General features: G+C 42.5%; 1 protein-coding gene across 2 annotated transcripts in view; it reads right to left on the reverse strand.

The window, feature by feature from the left end:
• The window catches only part of G3BP2 (G3BP stress granule assembly factor 2), a 37242-nt gene extending 23009 nt beyond the window's left edge, over positions 1-14233 (reverse strand). For both annotated transcript variants that reach the window (XM_068975720.1, XM_068975719.1), the window contains exon 1: positions 14086-14233. The gene's annotated coding sequence lies outside the window, so the exon portion shown is untranslated. The remainder of the gene's footprint in view (positions 1-14085) is intronic.
• Positions 14234-18902: the final 4669 nt, after the last annotated feature.

Raw genomic sequence — 18902 nt, forward strand, 5'->3', positions numbered from 1 at the left:
CTATACAGATAGAGCAGTTTCCTTGTGTCTGTTAATGATGCCACCACATTTTTTACTTGAAAGCTCAGTCCTAAGTGACTTGTCCTCTTTAAAAAGCTTCCAAGTAAAATCTTGACAACTCAAAAATCTCTCGGAATTTGTCCCATCCTTTCTGTTTCCCACTAAATTCAGACTCTTTCAGTTCTTTCTCAAAAGCCTTCCAAACTGGTACAGTGGATGGGAATTCGCCTGCCAACGCAGGGGGCAGGGGTGAGGTTCCTTCCTGTTCTGAGAGGATTCCACATGCCGTGGAGCAACTAGGCCCGTGACCACAACTACTGAACCTCTGTGCCTAGAGCAAGTGCTCAGCAACAAAAGAAGCCACCTCAGTTAGAAGCCGGAGCACAAGGAAGGGCAGCACCTGCTCACTCAAACAGAGAAAGACCACAACACAGCAACAAAGATCCACCACGACCAAAAATAAAGGAATAATTTTTCTAAGTTTAATGTCCTCATTAAAAAAAAAGTCTTCCAAACTTCTGTATCATGTGTAGCATTCATTGTACATGTAAAATTTAAACACCTGCATTCAGTTTGAAGTATTATGCCTTCCACAGAAATCCAGGCTGATATACACAGCCCTAACCAACATTTCAAATGTACCTTCCCCTATACTTCTCACCTTTCTAAACAAATTCTATGTTCTTGGTGGCTCAGATGGTAAAGAATCCACCTGCAATGCAGGAGACTTGGTTTCAATCCCTTGGTTAGGAACATCTCTCAGAGACAATGGCAACCCACTCGAGTATTCTTGACTGGAGAAACCCAGGGACAGAGGAGCCTGGAGGGCCACAGTCCATGGGGTTGCAAAGAGTCAGACACGACTGAGCAAATAAGCAAGAGTATCATACCACTTAGCATCTTTCCCTGAACTTGCAATTTTCATACTCTAGGCTACTGTCCTACTTCATTCAACACCAGCGGGATAAATAGGTGGGACAATAAAAATTCATTCAATATTTATTAAATACATACTGTCTAAGGGCCAGAAACTATGCAAGGAAAAAGAGAGGTGAATATGACAGACTTGATCTGCTGCTCCAAAGAAATTTCAAGTCCAGTGGGAGACAGAATTCCTAAATGCAATTGTCTAATGTGATAAATGCTACAGCCCTACCGCAAAGAATGTACCACTTGAACTGGAACAGGAACAGAAATCTGGCATGCAGAAGATGGAAGGAAGTATTCCAAATCAAAGCTATTAATAAAAGAGAAAATATTTAGGGAACGACCATCTCTTCAAAACCATCAATTCTCCTTCATGGGCTTTTCAAAAACTCAAGATCCTATTCCAATCCTACCCGGCTTTCTTAAATAGGTCCCTCATTTCTTCTTCTAAGTACTACGTGCATCATCTTTGGCTCTTTTGATTAACACATTTAGTCCTAGTAATGTGTGCATGTGCACAGGCATAACCCTCTCCTGTTTGGAAGATTCCTTAAGTTAATGCTAAACAAAGGCCTGGCAGTGTTATGCTTCCAGGAGATGCTCAAGAGATTCTTTGTAGCATCTACGATTCCTTTGTACTTAAGAGGATTAAAAAAATTGTTGAACAAATCTGTGATGCTGAAGACTTCTAAAGGGAACTCCCTGGTGGTCCAGTGGTTATGACTTCATGCTTCCACTGCCAAGGGCAGGGATTTCATCCATGGTCAAGGAACTAAGATTGTGCATGCCACAAAGCACGGCCGAAAAAAAACCCACAAAACACTCTTAAGAGAAGGAGCCTACCAAAATACAAAGGTATTTCAATACTTTCTAAAGTGCTATGAGGGATGTAATGCACATGATAAATTTAAGTTATTAACACTGCTCTATGTTACATATGAAAGCTGTTAAGAGAGTAAATTCAAAGAGGTCACATCACAAACTTTTTCTTTCTATTCCTATAATTTCTTATCTGTATGAGAGGATGGATAGTCAAACACTTATTACGATAATCATTTCATAATGTATGTAAGTCTAATCATCTTGCTGTACACAAACTTATATAATGCTATGACAATTGTGTATTAGTTTCTCAGTTGTGTCTGACTCTTTGCAACCCCATGGACTGTAACTGGCCAGGCTCCTCTGTCCATGGAATTCTCCAGGCAAGAATACTGGAGTGGGTAGCCATTCCCTTCTTCAGGGGATCTTCCCTAACCAAGAGATCAAACCTGGGTCTCCTATATTGCAGGCATATGATTTACCATCTGATGCAATGTGGGAATGCTAATGAAAAAATAATTAAGTCATGAATCATGTAATTTCAAAACATTTTGAAAGCCAATCTTTTACACTCTCATTTTTTTTTTCTTTTAGCTGCCCCAGCACTTAGTTGCAACCCTGGTAGCTCAGCTGGTAAAGAATCCACCTGCAATGCAGGAGACCCTGGTTCAATCCCTGGGTCAGGAAGTTTCCCTGGAGAAGAGATACGCTACCCACTCAAGAATTTTTCAGCTTCTCTGGTGGCTCAGAGAGGCAGTAAAGAATTCGCCTGTAATGGAGGAGACCAGGATTTGATCCCTGCGTTGGGAAGATCCCCTGGAGGAGGGCATGGCAAACCACTCCAGTATTTTTGCCTGGAGAATCCCCATTGACAGAGGTGCCTGGTGGGTTAAGCCTATGTGCCACAACTATTGAGTCTGTGTTCTGGAACCCACGCTCGGCAACAAGAGAAGGTACCACAATGAGCAGCCCCCACTTGCTGCATCTAGAGAAAAGCTCAAGACCCAGCAAAGCCAATAAATACTTTTTTTAAAATTTGGAAGTTAAAACCATGATGACATAGCACTAAATATCTTTAATAACACTTACATCAAAATCTAAAAGTACTGAGCGCTTGCAAGGATGGGAAAAGTTGGTAGGAACTGAAAAAAGGTACAGTTACTTTGGAAAACAGTATGGCAGTTTCTCATAAAAGTAAACATACATGTCTCATATTACCCAGCAATTCCATTCCTAGATATTTATGCAAAAGAAATTAAGCATATGTCTATACAGAGAACTGTATGTTTCTTCTAGCAGCTTTATTAACACTCAAAACCTGGAACACAACTAAATGATCATTAGCCAGGTGAATGAACAAACTGTGGTAAATCCAAATAATCAAATACTACTTGGCAATAAAAATAATTTACCAATAATATGCAGGTAGCACTAGTGGTAAAGATCCACCTGCCAATGCAGGAGACCTAAGAGAAATGGGTTCCATCCCTGGGTTGGCAGCTCATTCTTCTTGTGTGGAAAGTCTCATGGACAGAGGAGCCTGGCGGGCTACACTGCATTTATAGGGTCACAAAGAGTCAGACACAACTAAAGCGACTTAGCACGCAAAATGCAACAACATAAATGAGTTTCCAAAGTATTATTCAAAGATAAAGTTAACGCTCCCCTTCATGTATCACTGCCTTCCCCGGGTGAAGGGGCATGCCTAACTCAATGAAGCTATAAGCCACGCCCTGTCGGGCCACCCAAGGAGGACAGTTCATAGCAAAGAGTTCTCACAAAACATGGAGAAGGTCCACTGGAGGAGGGAATGGAAACCCGCTGCCAATTTCTTGCCATGAGAAACCCACGAAGAGTATGAAACAGCAAAAAGGTATGACACCAGAAGATGCCCCCAGGTTAGAAAGTGTTTGATATGCTACTGGGGAAGAAAGAAAGAAAGAAAGAAAGTGAAGTCACTCAGTCGTGTCCGACTCTTTGCAATCCCGTGGACTGTAGCCCGCCAGACTTCTCTGTCCATGGGATTCTCCAGGCAACAATACTTGAGTGGGTTGTCACTTCCTTCTCCAGGGGATCTTCCCCACCCCAGGGATCAACCCCAGGTCTCCTGCATTGCAGGCAGATGCTTTATCCTCTGAGCCACCAGGGAAGCCCTACTGGGGAAGAAGGAAAGGCAATTACTAACACCTCCAGAAAGAATGAAGCTGCTGGGCCAAAGCAGAAATGATGCTCAGCTTGGATGTGTCTGGTGGTGAAGATAAAGTCTGATGCTGTAAAAAACAGTAGTGGATAGGAACTTGGAACATTCAGTTCAGTTCAGTCGCTCAGTCGTGTCTGAGTCTTTGCAATCCCATGGACTGCAGTACGCCAGGCTTCCCTGTCCATCACCATCTCCTGGAGCATACTCAAACTCATGTCCATCACGTCAATGATGCCACCCAACCATTTCATCCTCTATCGTCCCCTTCTCCTCCCACCTTCAATCTTTCCCAGCATCAGGGTGTTTTCAAATGAGTTAGTTCTTCACATCAGGTGGCCAAAGTATTGGAGTTTCAGCTTCAACATCAGTCCCTCCAATGAATATTCAGGACTGATTTCCTTTAGCATGGACTGGTTGGATCTCCCTGCAGTCCAAGGGACTCTCAAGAGTCTTCTCCAACACCACAGTTCAAAAGCATCAATTCTTGCCAGCACTCAGCTTTCTTTACAGTCCAACTCTCACATTCATACATGACTACTGGAAAAACCTTAGCGTTGACTAGATAGACTTTTGTTGGTAAAGTAATGTCTCTTTCTTAATGAAACATTATTAAAGCTTTTTAGTATACTATCTAGGTTGGTCATAACTTTTCTTCCAAGGAGCAAGCATCTTTTAATTTCATGGCTGCAGTTACCATCTGCAGGGATTCTGGAGCCCAAAAAGATAAAGTCTCTCACTGTTTCCATTGCTTCCCCATCTATTTGCCATGAAGTGATGGGACCAGAGGCCATGATCTTAGTTTTCTGAATATTGAGTTTTTAGCCAACTTTTTCACTCTCCTCTCACTTTCATCAAGAGGCTCTTTAGTTCTTCACTTTCTGCCATAAGTGTGGTGTCATCTGCGTATTCAAGGTTATTGCTATTTCTCCTGGCAATCTTCATTCCAGCTTGTGCTTCTTCCAGCCCAGAGTTTCTCGTGTACTATGCATATAAGTTAAATAAGCAGGGTGACAATATACAGCCTTGACATACTCCTCTCCCGATTTGGAACCAGTCTGCTGTTCCGTGTCCAATTCTAAGTGTTGCTTCTTGACCTGCATACAGATTTCTCAGGGAACAGATCAAGTGGATTGGTATTCCCATCTCTTTCAGAATTTTCCACAGTTTGTTGTGATCCACAGAGTCAAAGGCTTTGGCATAGTCAATAAAGCAAAAGCATATGTTTTTCTGGAACTCTCTTGCTTTTTCGATGATCTAGTTGATGTTGGCAATTTGATCTCTGGTTCCTCTGCCTTTTCTAAATCCAGCTTGAACATGTGGAGATTCATCATTCATGTACTGATGAAGCCTGGCTTGGAGAATTTTGAGTATTATTATTGCATAGGAACCTGGAATGTTAGGTAAAGGTAAATCAAGGTAAATTGGATGTGGTCAAGCAGAAGATGACAAGAGTGAATATCAACATCTCAGGAATCAGTGAACTAAAATGGACGGGAATGCCTGAATTTAATTCAGATGACTATTTTACATACTACTGTGAGAAAGAAGCCCTCAGAAGAAAAGGAGTAGCCCTCACGGTCAACAAGAGTCTGAAATGCACTACTTGGGTGCAACATCAAAAACAACAGAATGATCTTGGTTCATTTTCAAGGTAACCATTCACTATCACAGTAATCCAAGTCTATGCTCCAAACACTGATGCTGAAAAAGCTGAAGCTGACCAGTTCTATGAAGATCTACAACACCTTCTAGAACCCCCCAAAAAGATGTCCTTTTCATCATACAGGACTGGAATGCAAAAGTAAGATGTCAGGAGATACAGGAATAACAGGTAAATTTAGCCTTGGAGTGCAAAATGAAGCACAGCAAAGGATAACAGAGTTTCATCCAATGAACACACTAGTCATAGCCAACACCGTTTCCAAAAATACAAGAGAAGACTCTACACATGAACATCACCAGATGGTCAATACTGAAATCAGACTGATATGTTCTTTGCAGCTGAAGATGGAGAAGCTCTGTACAGTCAGCAAAAACAAGACCCGGAGCAATCTGAGGATCACTCAGATCATAAGCCCCTTATTCCAAAATTCAGACGTAAATTGAAGAAAGTAGGCAAAACCACTAGGCATTCAGGTATGACCTAAATCAAATCTCTTATAAATATACAGCAAAGGTGACAAGTAGATTCAAGGGATTAGATCTCGTAGACAAGAGTCCCTGAAGATAAGGATGGAGATTCATTACATTGTACAGGAGAGGCAGTGGCCAAAACCATCCTAAGGAAAAAGAAATGCAAGAAGGCAAAGTGGTTGTCTGAGGCTTTACCAATAGCTGAGCAAAGAAGAAAAGGGAAAGGCAAGGAGAAAGGGAAAGATATACCCAACTGAATGCAGAGTTCCAAAGAATAGCAAGGAGAGATAAGAAGGCCTTCTTATGTAAACAATGCAAAGAAATAGAGCAGAACGACAGAATGGGAAAGAAGATAGACTTCTTCCAGTATGGGAAGCTAGGTTTCAACAGTATGTGAACTGAGAATTTCCAGATGTACAAACTGGATTTAGAAAAGACAGAGGAACGAGAGATCAAATTGCCAACATCTGTTGGATCATAGCAAAAGCAAGAGAATTCCAAAAATTATCTGCTTCTGCTTCATTGACTAGGCTAAAGCCTTTGACTGTGCAAACCGTAGAAAATTCTTCAGCAAACCGTAGAAAATTCTTCAAGAAACAGGAATACCACACCACCTATCTGCCTCCTGAGAAACCTATATGCAGATCAAGAACAAGAGGTAGAACTGGACATGGAACAACAGACTGGTTCAAAACTGGGAGAGGACATCAAGGCTGTATATTGTCACCCTGCTTTTTTAACTTCCATGAAGAGTACATCATATGAAATGCCCTTGTCAATCAAGATTGCTGAGAGAAATATAAACAACCTCAGATATGCTGATGATACCACTCAAATGGTAGGAAGCGAAGAGGAACTAAAGTGCCTCTTGATGAAGGTGAAAGAGGAGAGTGAAAAAACTGGTTAAAACTCAGCATTCAGAAAACAAAGATCATGGCATCCGTCCCATCACTTCATTCCAAACAGATGGGGGAAACAATGGAAACAGTGACAGACTTTTACTTTCTTGGGCCCCAAAATCACTGCAGACAGTAACTGCAGCCATGAAATTAAAAGATGCTTGCTCCTTGGAAGAAAGGCTAGGACAGACCTAGACAGTGTATTAAAAAGCACAGATATTACTTGGCCAACAAAGTTCCATATCGTCAAAGGTATGGTTTTTTCAGTAGTCATATATGAATGTGAGAGCTGGACAATAAAAAAGACTGAGCGCTGAAGAACTGATGCCTTTGAACTGTGGTGCTGGAGAGGACTCTTGAGAGTCCCTTGGACTGCAAGGAGATCAAACCAGCCCATCCTGAAGGAAATCAACCCTGCATATTCATTGGAAGGACTGATGCTGAAGCTGAAGCTCCAATACTTTGGCCACCTGATATGAGGAGCTGACTCACTGGAAAAGACCTTGATGCTGGGAAAGATTGAAGCAGGAGGAGAAGGGGATGACAGAGGACAAGATGGCTGGATCATATCACCAATTCAATAGACATATTTTGAGCAAACTCTGGGAAACAGTGAAGGACAGGGAAGCCTGGTGTGTAGTCCATGAGGCCGCAAAGAGTTGGACACAACTGAGCCACTGAACAAGAGCTCTCTCTAGGAAAATCAGAGATGCCAAGGGAACATTTCATGAAAGAATAGGCATGATAAAGGACAGAAATGGTAATGACCCAACAGAACCAGAAGAGATTAAGAAGAGGTGGCAAGAATACACAGAATAACTATACACAAAGGTCTTAATGACTCTGATAACCACGATGGTGTGATCAACCACCTAGAGCCAGACATCCTGGGGTGTAAGTCAAGTGGGTCTGAGGAAGCATCACTACAAACAAAGCTAGTGGAGGTGATATAATTCCAGTTGAGCTATTTCAAATCCTAAAAGATGATGCTGTTAAAGTGCTCCACTCAATGTGTCAGCAAATTTGGAAAACTCAGCAGTGGCCACAGGACTGGAAAAAATCAGTTTTCATTCCAATCCCAAAGAAAGGCAAAGCCAAAGATGTTCAAACTACAACATAATCACACTCATTTCACATGCTAGCAACATAATGCTCAAAATCCTTCAAGCTAGGCTTCAAGAGTATGTGAATCAAGAACTTACAGATGTACAAGCTAGATTTAGACAAAGCAGAGAGGAACCAGAGATCAGATTGCCAACATTTTGTTAGATCATAGAAAGAAGCAAGATAATTCCAGAAAAGCATCCACTTCTGCTTCATAGACTATGAGAAAGCCTTTGACTGTGTGGATCATAGCAAACTGTGGAAAATTCTTTCAGAAATAGGAGTACCAGATCACTTTACCAGTCTCCTGAGGAATCTACATGCAGGTCAAGAAGCAAGTTATTAACAGAACTGGACACAGAACAACAGAATTCAAAATTGGGAAAGGAACACAAAGCTGTATACTGTCACTCTGCTTATTTAATTTATATGCAGAGGACATAATGTGATATACTGGGATAGATGAATCACAAGCTGGAATCAAGACTGCTGGGAGAAACAGTAAATTCTAGAATGCTACAAATCCCATCTTCGGGGGGGGGAGGGATAATACAAAAAGAAGTATACAAGATAAAATGTGTTGTGGGTCTAGGGGGAAAAAAAACTACATATCATTTCGCACCACCACTGGTAAACTATTTATTGAGTATTAAAAAGAGTATAATTAATTTTGTAATTTTAAAAAACATTTTAAAATTTTCACTTGGCTTTCTGATAATCATAACAGATATATGTTATTGGTTCAAAAACATGGCTCTAAAATAAAGATCAAAAGTGTGAAAATTAATTTAGCACTAGTAGCAGAGCAAAAATAATCTGACATTAAGGCTACATTAGTGACAATTTATCGTTAAAATCTTGAGTGTGCTTAAATACTACCAACTAATTGAAGATAAAGTTGAGTAGGTGGAGGTGGAGGGGAACAGACTAGTAAAGCTATACCATGTTGGAATTTAAAATGAGCAGCTACACAGAGAAACAAAAAGAAACTTACTGCCTAGATCCAAAGGTACAGTGGAATATTGTTGTTTCCAAGAGGTAATTTTAAAAACATCTGGTATGCTTACCTGATATAGTACTATTTTTTTTGATAGCTTAATGTTAATTTAATGGTCTTGAAAACAAAAATGTAATATACTGAACCCCAACTGTGGAACATCAGTTCATATGCAGTCATTAAAATACTGTCAAAGGCTAAAACCATAGGGGGAAAATAATGAAATATAAAATCTGCAACTAAAGTATGATTTCAATAACATGAAGAGCAATGTATGCACCTGGACAGGAAAATGAAATTAATTCTTTAGATCTACTACTGCAAAACAATGATCAGTGCAGAATACAATACAAAAGATAAGGTTATCCAAGCGAAATACTTTTGTGTTCCTTTAATAATTTTTAATCTTAGGAATCTCTGAAATGGCACCTCCGTTCTCTACTCAGTAATAAAATGGCTTTATCTACACATGATCATAAAATCTAACTATACTAAACTGCTAAACACCTAGCTGCACCTCAACCATACATAAGTATCAAAGTGAGTGAGTGTTAGTTGCTCAGTCATGCCCGACACTTTGCAACCCCACGGACTGTGGCCCACCAGCCTCCTCTGGGGCTCCTCTTTGCCTGGGGATTCTCCAGCCAAGAATACTGGAGTGGGTTGCCATTCCCTTCTCCAGGGGATCTTCCCAACCCAGGGACCAAACCAGGGTCTCCATATTGCAGGCAGATTCTTTTATGAGTGAGTCACCTGGGAAGCCCCATAAGCATCAAAATGCAGAACTGAAAATTCACTCTTCAAAGAGCCTGGAATACTCTGACCACCATCTATAACGAGTGATGAGAACTGCAGGATCTTCAGCTCAAACAGTTGGGGATGGGGAATTTCAGTTATTGCAAACTAATTACATGAAATTCCATCACAATTTAATACTTAGGGAAAAAAAGTCCAAAATAAAAACTGCTAAAAAAGTTGAGACCCCATGTTGTCTTGTTTTTTAAAAAAAGTTAAGAAGCCAAAAGAAAATGACATTTTGGAAAACAAAAAATTCTACAAAAATAATTTTTCAGTATTGTGAAGTTAGAAGTAGTACTCTATCTTGCTTTCTATTAAAAAAAAAAAGTGAACTCCTAGAAAGAAGATGCAGTTCTCTTATCAGAAACTATGTTACCAAAGGCTATGTCTATGCTAGGACAGAACTTATCTCTACTATTGAATAATTATTCCCCACCCCTTCCTCTCTAGAGCCCCTCACTCCTGGCTGGCTCACACTAGTCAGGCTCAGGTCCACTGTCACTGAAGCATGGGCTCTAATACCCATTCTTAAAAGCTAACCCCATATTAAAATAGAAACCTTTGGAACTATCAAAGGGTCTCTATTTAAAATGACTTTACCAATCAAAACAGCAATGCTTATCTAATCTGAAAGCAGCGACCTTCAATTTGTTGTGGCACACCATGGAATGAAAGCATCACAAACAAGATCTAAGCACGTCACAGAAATGAGAGATAGTTGTGGATTAAGCCTTTTCTTTCCAAGGGCCCCAAAGGTAAGGAGGTGAGTTTTTAAGTTCAGAAGGTATTAAAAGTGACCAAGTATTAAAGTGGAAATGTTACCCCACAAAAATTAGTGTGTATTTATATTATGCTTTAAGGTAACCTTAAACAAGTAACCTACACATCCCTTTACCTCCTTGAGATAGATAGGATAATGGCTTCATTTACAGAAAAGGAAGCCACAATGTTAAGAGCCTAAGGAAAGGAGTTCAAAGTCCCTCAGTTATGAGAGAGAGCATTTGAAATCAGGTCTCCTCCCTAGGACAGTGATGTTTTCATTATATCTGTTTAAGAACTACCACTTTTGAAGACCATTCAGGGATGCAAGAATATAAAAAAAATTTAAAGTCCAACTGTTAGTTTATTTGATACTGTAGGGAGAAGTTAAAAGACAAAAGACAGTAACAAAAAGAAATCCACAACAGTCATCCCAACATACCTACACTATCAACATAGGGTAAAACATCTAGAATTTAAAAGATAAAAACAAGCTGAAGGACAGCCATCAAGAAACTGATTACACTGCTGCTGAAGCCAGTCCAGAGTTCCAGGAGATGGAACTTGTTTGTTCTGTCAGCTTTTAAATGTTTCCCAGCGGACAGAGTCATGTCTGTCAATTAAATTCTACTGAATTTAAGTTCAGGAACAACCCTCTAGTTTGTAATTATCAAAATCAGCCTTGAAAAGGGGTCATTCCTCACCTCCATACTTACTCAGTATAAAATATGAGGGCAAAAGTCTTATTTAAACAATCAAGGTAAGAATTTTCAATCCTGATAATGGGCAATTAACAACAATTATTCTTCAGGACAAGGAAACTGTTAACCTAAAGACACTACTGGTATTTATATATTTTCAGTAACTGATAGGGACGTTTTCATTAAGTGAATTGTGGGTAATGAAAATAACCTACTACCAACAGTGCCAATACTATTCAAACTCAAGAGCTGTCTGGTAGCAGTTCTCCTCACCTACTAACTACTCACTCACTCGACTACCAAATTAAAGACATTTACTTCTCCTTCCATTTTTGATCCCTATCCACCCCACAAGCATTCTAGTTCTTTCCTCTTGCTCAGTTCAGTTCAGTTGCTCAGTTGTGTCCGACTCTTTGTGACCCCATGAATCGCAGCACGCCAGGCCTCCCTGTCCATCACCAACTCCCAGAGTTCACTCAGACTCACATCCATCGAGTCAGTGATGCCATCCAACCATCTCATCCTCTGTCGTCCCCTTCTCCTCCTGCCCCCAATCCCTCCCAGCATCAGTTTTTTCCAATGAGTCAACTCTTCGCACGAGGTGGCCAAAGTACTGGAGTTTCAGGTTTAGCATCAGTCCCTCCAAAGAAATCCCAGGGCTGATCTCCTTCAGAATGGACTGGTTGGATCTCCTTGCAGTCCAAGGGACTCTCAAGAGTCTTCTCCAACACCACAGTTCAAAAACATCAATTCGTCAGCGCTCAGCTTTCTTCACAGTCCAACTCTCACATCCATACATGACCACTGGAAAAACCATAGCCTTGACTAGAGGGACCTTTGTTGGCAAACTAATGTCTCTGCTTTTCAATATGCTATCTATATTTCAACCCCTAAATATTCAACAACTTGAACAGCTCCTAAATAGAAAGAAATCCATTTGAGGTCCTTATCCTCCCTTCAATTCCTTGCTAACTTTTCAGAATTAAACACCCTCAAGAGATGAAATCATAATGCATGTTTACTCATGAAGGTGAAGTCGCTCACTCGTGTCCGACTCCTTGCGACCCCGTGTACTGTAGCCTACCAGGCTCCTCCGTCCAGGGGATTCTCCAGGCAAGAATACTGGAGTAGGTTGCCATTTCCTTCTCCAGAGGATCTTCCCGACCCAGGGATCGAACCCAGGTCTCCCGCATTGGAGGCAGATGCTTTAACCTCTGAGCCACCAGGGAAGAAGGTAATCCCAAATACTACAGCTAATCCCAAATATTTAACGGGAAATTAATATCACCAAAGAAACAACACATTTCAGTTTAAACGAATCATACAGTCTACTTTCTGAGACCAGGAATTCTGGACATCAAAAGGACCACTGGATACTTACAGGGCCAAATGTTTACTCTGAAACTTTGTTCACATGCCTAAGGCTATATTAACTGCCAAATATGGAGCTAGGCAAGGAATTCCCATTTTCTTCCCCTCTAATATAGGAGGCTCCCCAAACTGAAGTTAATGTTTCACGAATCCAGGTACACGCAATGCTAACATTTGAAAGACTAGCACGAGGTGCTAAAGCATTTCGACACAAGTTATTATCACAACAATCATATGGGGGGCAAGACGGAATAACTTTGCTATTACTCCACCTTCGGTGCACGTGTGTGGTTTTGTTTGTGTTTTGATCTTTAAGACAGCAAAGGCACTGACCCTCCAAAAAAAAAAAATTCTGTTAAGAAATTAGGCATACCTTGGAGGAACAAAAAATTATCTATGCGGAAAATTGTAGCTGCAATCTACACTCGCCCCAAAGCGGCACAGGGCCATCTTAAGAAATCTGCCTTTAGAGATGCAGGTAAAATTCGATCAGATTCAACTAACAAAATTAACACAACCTAGGGACGCTATGTTCCTCCCCTTGACTATTCTTCCCACTCTCCCCAAGAAATAAATGGGAGAAAAGAAATAAACCCCCTCCTCAGAGCACGCAAACATCTTTTCTATTCCTGAGTCAGTAAGAGATCGCCTGCATAAAAGGGCAAGGAGAAGGAGCACGTTATATATAGCCCGGGTTTCAGAAGTCGTTCGGGATAAAACCGAGGGGGTCAGAGACCGCGGAACACCAGGTACTGGGTAAGCAAAGCAGCGGCTGCCTTCAGACCCGGATTCTGTTTCCGTGCAGAGAAATGGTGCCCGGAGGCCGCTACTTTCGCATCTGCGTCGCTTCTGCCTCCGCCGACACAGCCTCTTTTCCCCTCCCCCACGGGCGGGGCGGCAGCGGCGGCCTCCCCGTTCCCGGGGAACCGCGAATAAGAGCCGCAAGAGTCGAGGATGAGAGTGGGGGGCTCCGCACCCGAAAACATCCTCTCCGGCAAGCCCACTCCCCCACGTCCCGTCCGAAGCCTCCATCAGCGCGCCTTTGGAGCCGCTGCGTCCCCTTACCCAGCTCGCCATCTCATCCCCAACCAACCCCGGCCCCACCTGTGCCCTCGGAGCCCTCCGTCCGCACGACGCGCGCCGGTCACCTCCCTGCCCACGCGGCCTCCCATCCCTCACCTGAGAGGAAAGGCTCGGTTTCTCTCGCGCACACACCAGCAGCGTAGGCAGCCGGCAAGAACAATGTCTCTCTCGGCCTCAACACCTCCGACACCGGGGCTCACGCACAGAACGGTTGCCGCGAGCCGCTGCGCGCGACGGGAATGTCCCCTTCCGACCACCACACCGACCGCCCTTCCCGGCCCCCGTACACACCTCCAACCAACAGCGGCGGCGGGTACGTCGCGCGGAGGTCAGCGGGAGAGTCGCCGAGACCGGCTGCAGCGGGTTCGTCTCACTCGCCGCCCCCTCCCTCTGACAAATCTCAAGCCTAGGAAGCCGGAGAGCCGAGCTGGTTCCCCTCACAAACACCTCTTCCCGGGCGCCAGGCGCTGCGGCGAGCGACAAGGAACACGGACGTCCCGCCCCCTTTGCCACCTCCCCCTCTTATTGTTTTACCCCTGCCGAAAGGGCTGGGGAACCCCCCAGCACGGCTTCAGCCAATCAAGCATCTCCTCCGCGAGCTGGACCCAACCTTCTCGCGTCCCTCTGCGGAGCACGCGCAGAACGCCGCCGCGCTCACGTACTCTCGCTCCCGGAAAGCCGGGGAACCGGAACCGGCCTGAAGCCGGGGCGAGAGTCCGCTGATTTGACGTCACAAGGAGGCTGCCTTTCTCCGGCCCAAGGCTCGGGCCTCGTCGCCCTTCGAGATCGCGGCGTAACAGGAGCCGGGTGGCTGCAGCGCTGTGCTTTCTGCGCTGTGCCATTTTGGGGACTGATTTTTCTGGTCCGTTTACATTATTAATGTTAAGGGGGGAGAGAATGTAGTGATTCTTCTTTCTGAACTAGGTATCTGCAGGTTGCTGCTCTAGACGAGCGTAAAATGCAGTTAGTGGCTCTAGCTGCTTGCACCGTAAACTCAGTCTAGGAAATGGAGGTTCTAAAGCTCCACGGAGAAGGGCACATCCGTTCAAACAGGTTTAACGCAACGTACATTATAGGGCCTACTGCGTTCTAGGTACTGGGATGTGGAAAAAAATACGACGTGGCCTCCACGGGTGTCGGGGGGAGGTTCTATTTCTTTGTGTGCCTGTTCAGTGTTCAGGCGTTGCTAAATACATGCTAAGCATTTTATATGCCAAAGCAGCTAAAAGGGTGAAATCCCAGGAGATATCAGGATTACAGCCCTGTCCTAGATCTAGGCTCAGACTTGGCCCCGGGGGCATAGCTGAGAAAACACTAGACACCGACTCATGACCTTGATTCATGGAAAAAGCCAAATCTGCTTACAGTCAAGGAAGCCACTTTGCACCTTAGTTCTGGCAATGTTTCTCAGGGACTATCAAGACAACTGAGGAATTTTGGAAAAGAGGAGCTGAGGAAATGGTGAAAGAAATTAAAGGCAATTAGGAAATGCCCATATACAGACAAAATGTAGGCATACACATTTCGGCAGTTTTCTTCACAATCCTATTAAAGCAATTTAAAGCTTTTTTTTTCACGTGTGAAAACAGGTTTACGGGGCAGTGCCAACATTTGAACCTCCAAAATCTACACTTTTAGGTTGCTCAGTCATTTTGTTATATGCAAAATATATGGGCTGTCACTTTTATGAAGTGAACTTTGACATGTTTTTCCTTAGAAGTAGCATAATACATTAAATGCAGATTGCCCTTCATATCTAATACTTATGTACCAGCCACTCATCTACTTTGTTTAATCCTACAGTAACCCTATAAAGTAGTTAATATTTTTATGCCCATTTAACACATGAAGAAACTGAGGCTTAGAGAGGTCAAGTAACTTGCCCAAGGTCATAACAGCTGCTACTCTGATGGAGCTGGGATTCAAACACAAGCAGTCTGCCTTTTATGTGCACTCAGTGACATGCCCTTTACCACAAGCGATTAAATATTTTCATCGTACCAACCTTTCTATTGGTTGACATTTCTGTTTGCAGTTTGAAGCTCTTATGCACAATACTGTTATTCTTCATGTGCTCAGTTGCCAAGTTGTTTCCAACTCTTTGCAATCCCAAGGGCTATAGCCTGCGAGGCTCCTCTGTCCATGGGACTTCCGAGGCAAGAATATTGGAATGGGTTGTCATTTCCTTCCCCAGGGGATCTTCCCCATCCAGGGATCGAACCTGCATCACCTGCATTGGCAGGCGGATTCTTTACCACTGAGCCTCCAGAGAAGCCGTGATTTTTCACCAGGTACAAAAATTTCTCTAGATCTGTGATTATCAGAAATTAACATGCATCAGAATCACCTGGAGAACCTGTTAAAACACACAATGCTGGGTCCCATTCCCAGGGTTTCTAATTCAGCAAGTGTGTGTTGAGGCCTGAAAATCTGAATTTATAACAAGTTACCAGGCGCTGCTTGCTGCTCTAGGAACCACACTTTAAAAACCACTTATCCATGGGAGGGAGGTTCAAAAGAGAGGGGACATATGTATACCCATGGCTGATTCATGTTTAGGTTTGACAGAAAACAAAATTCTGTAAAGCAATTATCCTTCAATTAAAAAATAATTTTTTAAAGAAATAGAAGATTAAAGACAAACGAAAAAAAAGCCACTGATCCACACCATGGGTTGGCAAACATACAGTGTTAGAGGCAGACAGTAAATGTTTTGGTTTGGAAGCCATAAATGTTCTCTGTTACATATCCAAGCTCATCTGCATTTTAAAATACTTTGAAAATGTTAAAAAAAAAAATATTCTTAGCTCTGTCCATGTGTGCTCAGTCATGTCTGACTCTTTGCAATCCCCATTGACTGTAGCCCTCAATGCTTCTCTGTCCATAGAATTTTCCAGGCAAGATTACTGGAGTGGGTCGCTATTTCATACTCTAGGAGATCTTCCCAACCCAGGGGTCGAACCTGAGTCTCCTGCATTGGCAAGTGGGTTCTTTACCACTGTACCACCTGGGAAACCCATTCTGAGCTTTTGGGCTGTGTAAAAACAGGCCTCAGACAAACCTTGCTCAAAGGTTTAGTGTATCAGTAGGTGGAGTTATTGGGAAAAATTCCGTTATCTTGAATTTTTATTGAAATACCTGAAACTGCTTTCCTAAATCGTTATTTTTACTTCCTAAATGTCTCTCAAGAATGTGACCTTTGAATATCTCTCCGTACTTAGAGCTGATACCTGGATTCAGGCCCCTTTCATCTTTCCAGAACAATTGCAACAACCTCCTAAGTAATCTCCCTGTCCTACAGGAACAACCTCCATGAAATACTCACTCCTCTTCAGGCAATATGGCAAGGAGACAATATAAATGTATTCATTCAATGGCTCAAGTCAAAAACTTCTAAGTCACTCTTGATTCTGTTTTTCTTACACCACACAGCAAATCACAGTAAACTTCTGTTCCCTCTGCCTTCTTCCCTGGTGGCTCAGAGGTTAAAGCGTCTACCGCCAATGCAGGAGACCTGGGTTTGATCCCTGGGTCGGGAAGATCCTCTGGAGAAGGAAATGGCAACCTACTCCAGTATTCTTGCCTGGAGAATCCCCTGGACGGAGGAGCCTGGTAGGCTACAGTCCACGGGGTCGCAAAGAGTTGGACACGACTGAGTGGCTGCACCTTCACCTTCACCTTAACTACTATTACTGCTATTATTGTAGTTTATACCACCGTCAGCTACTGCAGCAACCTTTTATTTAGTCTTATGTACTGCTCTTATTTAACTATGGTTTAGCCTCACAGCAACCAGATCCTTTACAGCTATAAATCAGATAACATTTGCAAAACTCTCCAAAGGCAGCACAATAAAATCCCAAGTCCTTACCATGCAAGGTGTCCCTAATTTAGTCCTCACTTATTACTTCCACGTCTTTTCTTACTACTTTTTCTCTCATACACCTCAGTCCTTCCTTTGACACTTCACGTTCCCACCCCTGTGTGGGTCTTGAATGTGAACCTTCATCAAAATTCTGTGAAAAATCAAAATAAACTGCATGTACTGATTTCCCAGAGTACACTGAAATACTTCATTCAGGCATTCTAAAAAATAAACTAGGCATGATTTTCCCTTACACAAACTACCCTTCATAGAATTTCAATTAACCCTATACTGCTTAAACAGTCCACTAGCTTGTCTAAGCAGTATTTTGTGGCTATTTTGTACTCTATAGTATATATTTCCTATGTTCTCTTCTAGGTTGTTTTTTTATAAATAGTTTACCAAATGGTAACCTACACATTGTCTGGCAGTGTCCACTCAGTAATAGCCTATAGGGTTCATTCATTAATTTCTCAATACGTTCATTCAGTGGCCACTACTGACTGCTATCAAGCAAAGAACTAGGCTCAAGATGAGGCAAAAATAAGCATATTGTCTTCAGGAAGTTGGGAGGCAGGGGAGAGAGAAAGCGAGAGGAGAAAAGAGAAAACAAAAAGACAGGGAGAGACAGGAAAAGAGGGAGAGGGAGAGTTAGAGAAAAACAGGAGGGAAGGAGGCAGTGCCAACAGACAGTCCTGTTAAGTGACACTACACCAGGGATATTGAATAGCACTGTGTACTTCACCTTCCTAACCTTCATTGAATTTTTGGATTTATAATTTATTATCTGATATTTTCCCTCTCTTACACACAAACCTTGAAAGTTCCACAAAGAGATACTCCTGTTTGCTTCTCCAGTCCAGCACTCGGTACTGGCCCACTGAAAGTGCTCCCTAAATTGCTCCATAAAGTAGCTGACAAAGCCTTGTGAGAGCAGAGAAGGGAGAGCACCACAGTGTTCCTCTTGGACTTCTAGTAGTTTTTATACTTTTGCCCTAATTTCTAAAACCGCTTATGATTTTTATTCTTTCTTGATGAATAATAATAGTTTTTAGACTGCAGATTTTTCCCTTGCCTATAATTTAGGCAACATCCCAGAGGTTTTATTCATTACTATTATATTCTAAATACAGAAATATATATTTCTATTCTAAATATATAAATATATTCTAAATGAGCTTCCCTGGTGGCTCAGTTGATAAAGAATCTGCTTGCAGTGCAGGAGACCTGGGTTCGATCCCTG

Source organism: Capricornis sumatraensis, chromosome 7, assembly GCF_032405125.1.
Source record: "Capricornis sumatraensis isolate serow.1 chromosome 7, serow.2, whole genome shotgun sequence".
NCBI classification, from domain to species: Eukaryota; Metazoa; Chordata; class Mammalia; order Artiodactyla; family Bovidae; genus Capricornis; species Capricornis sumatraensis.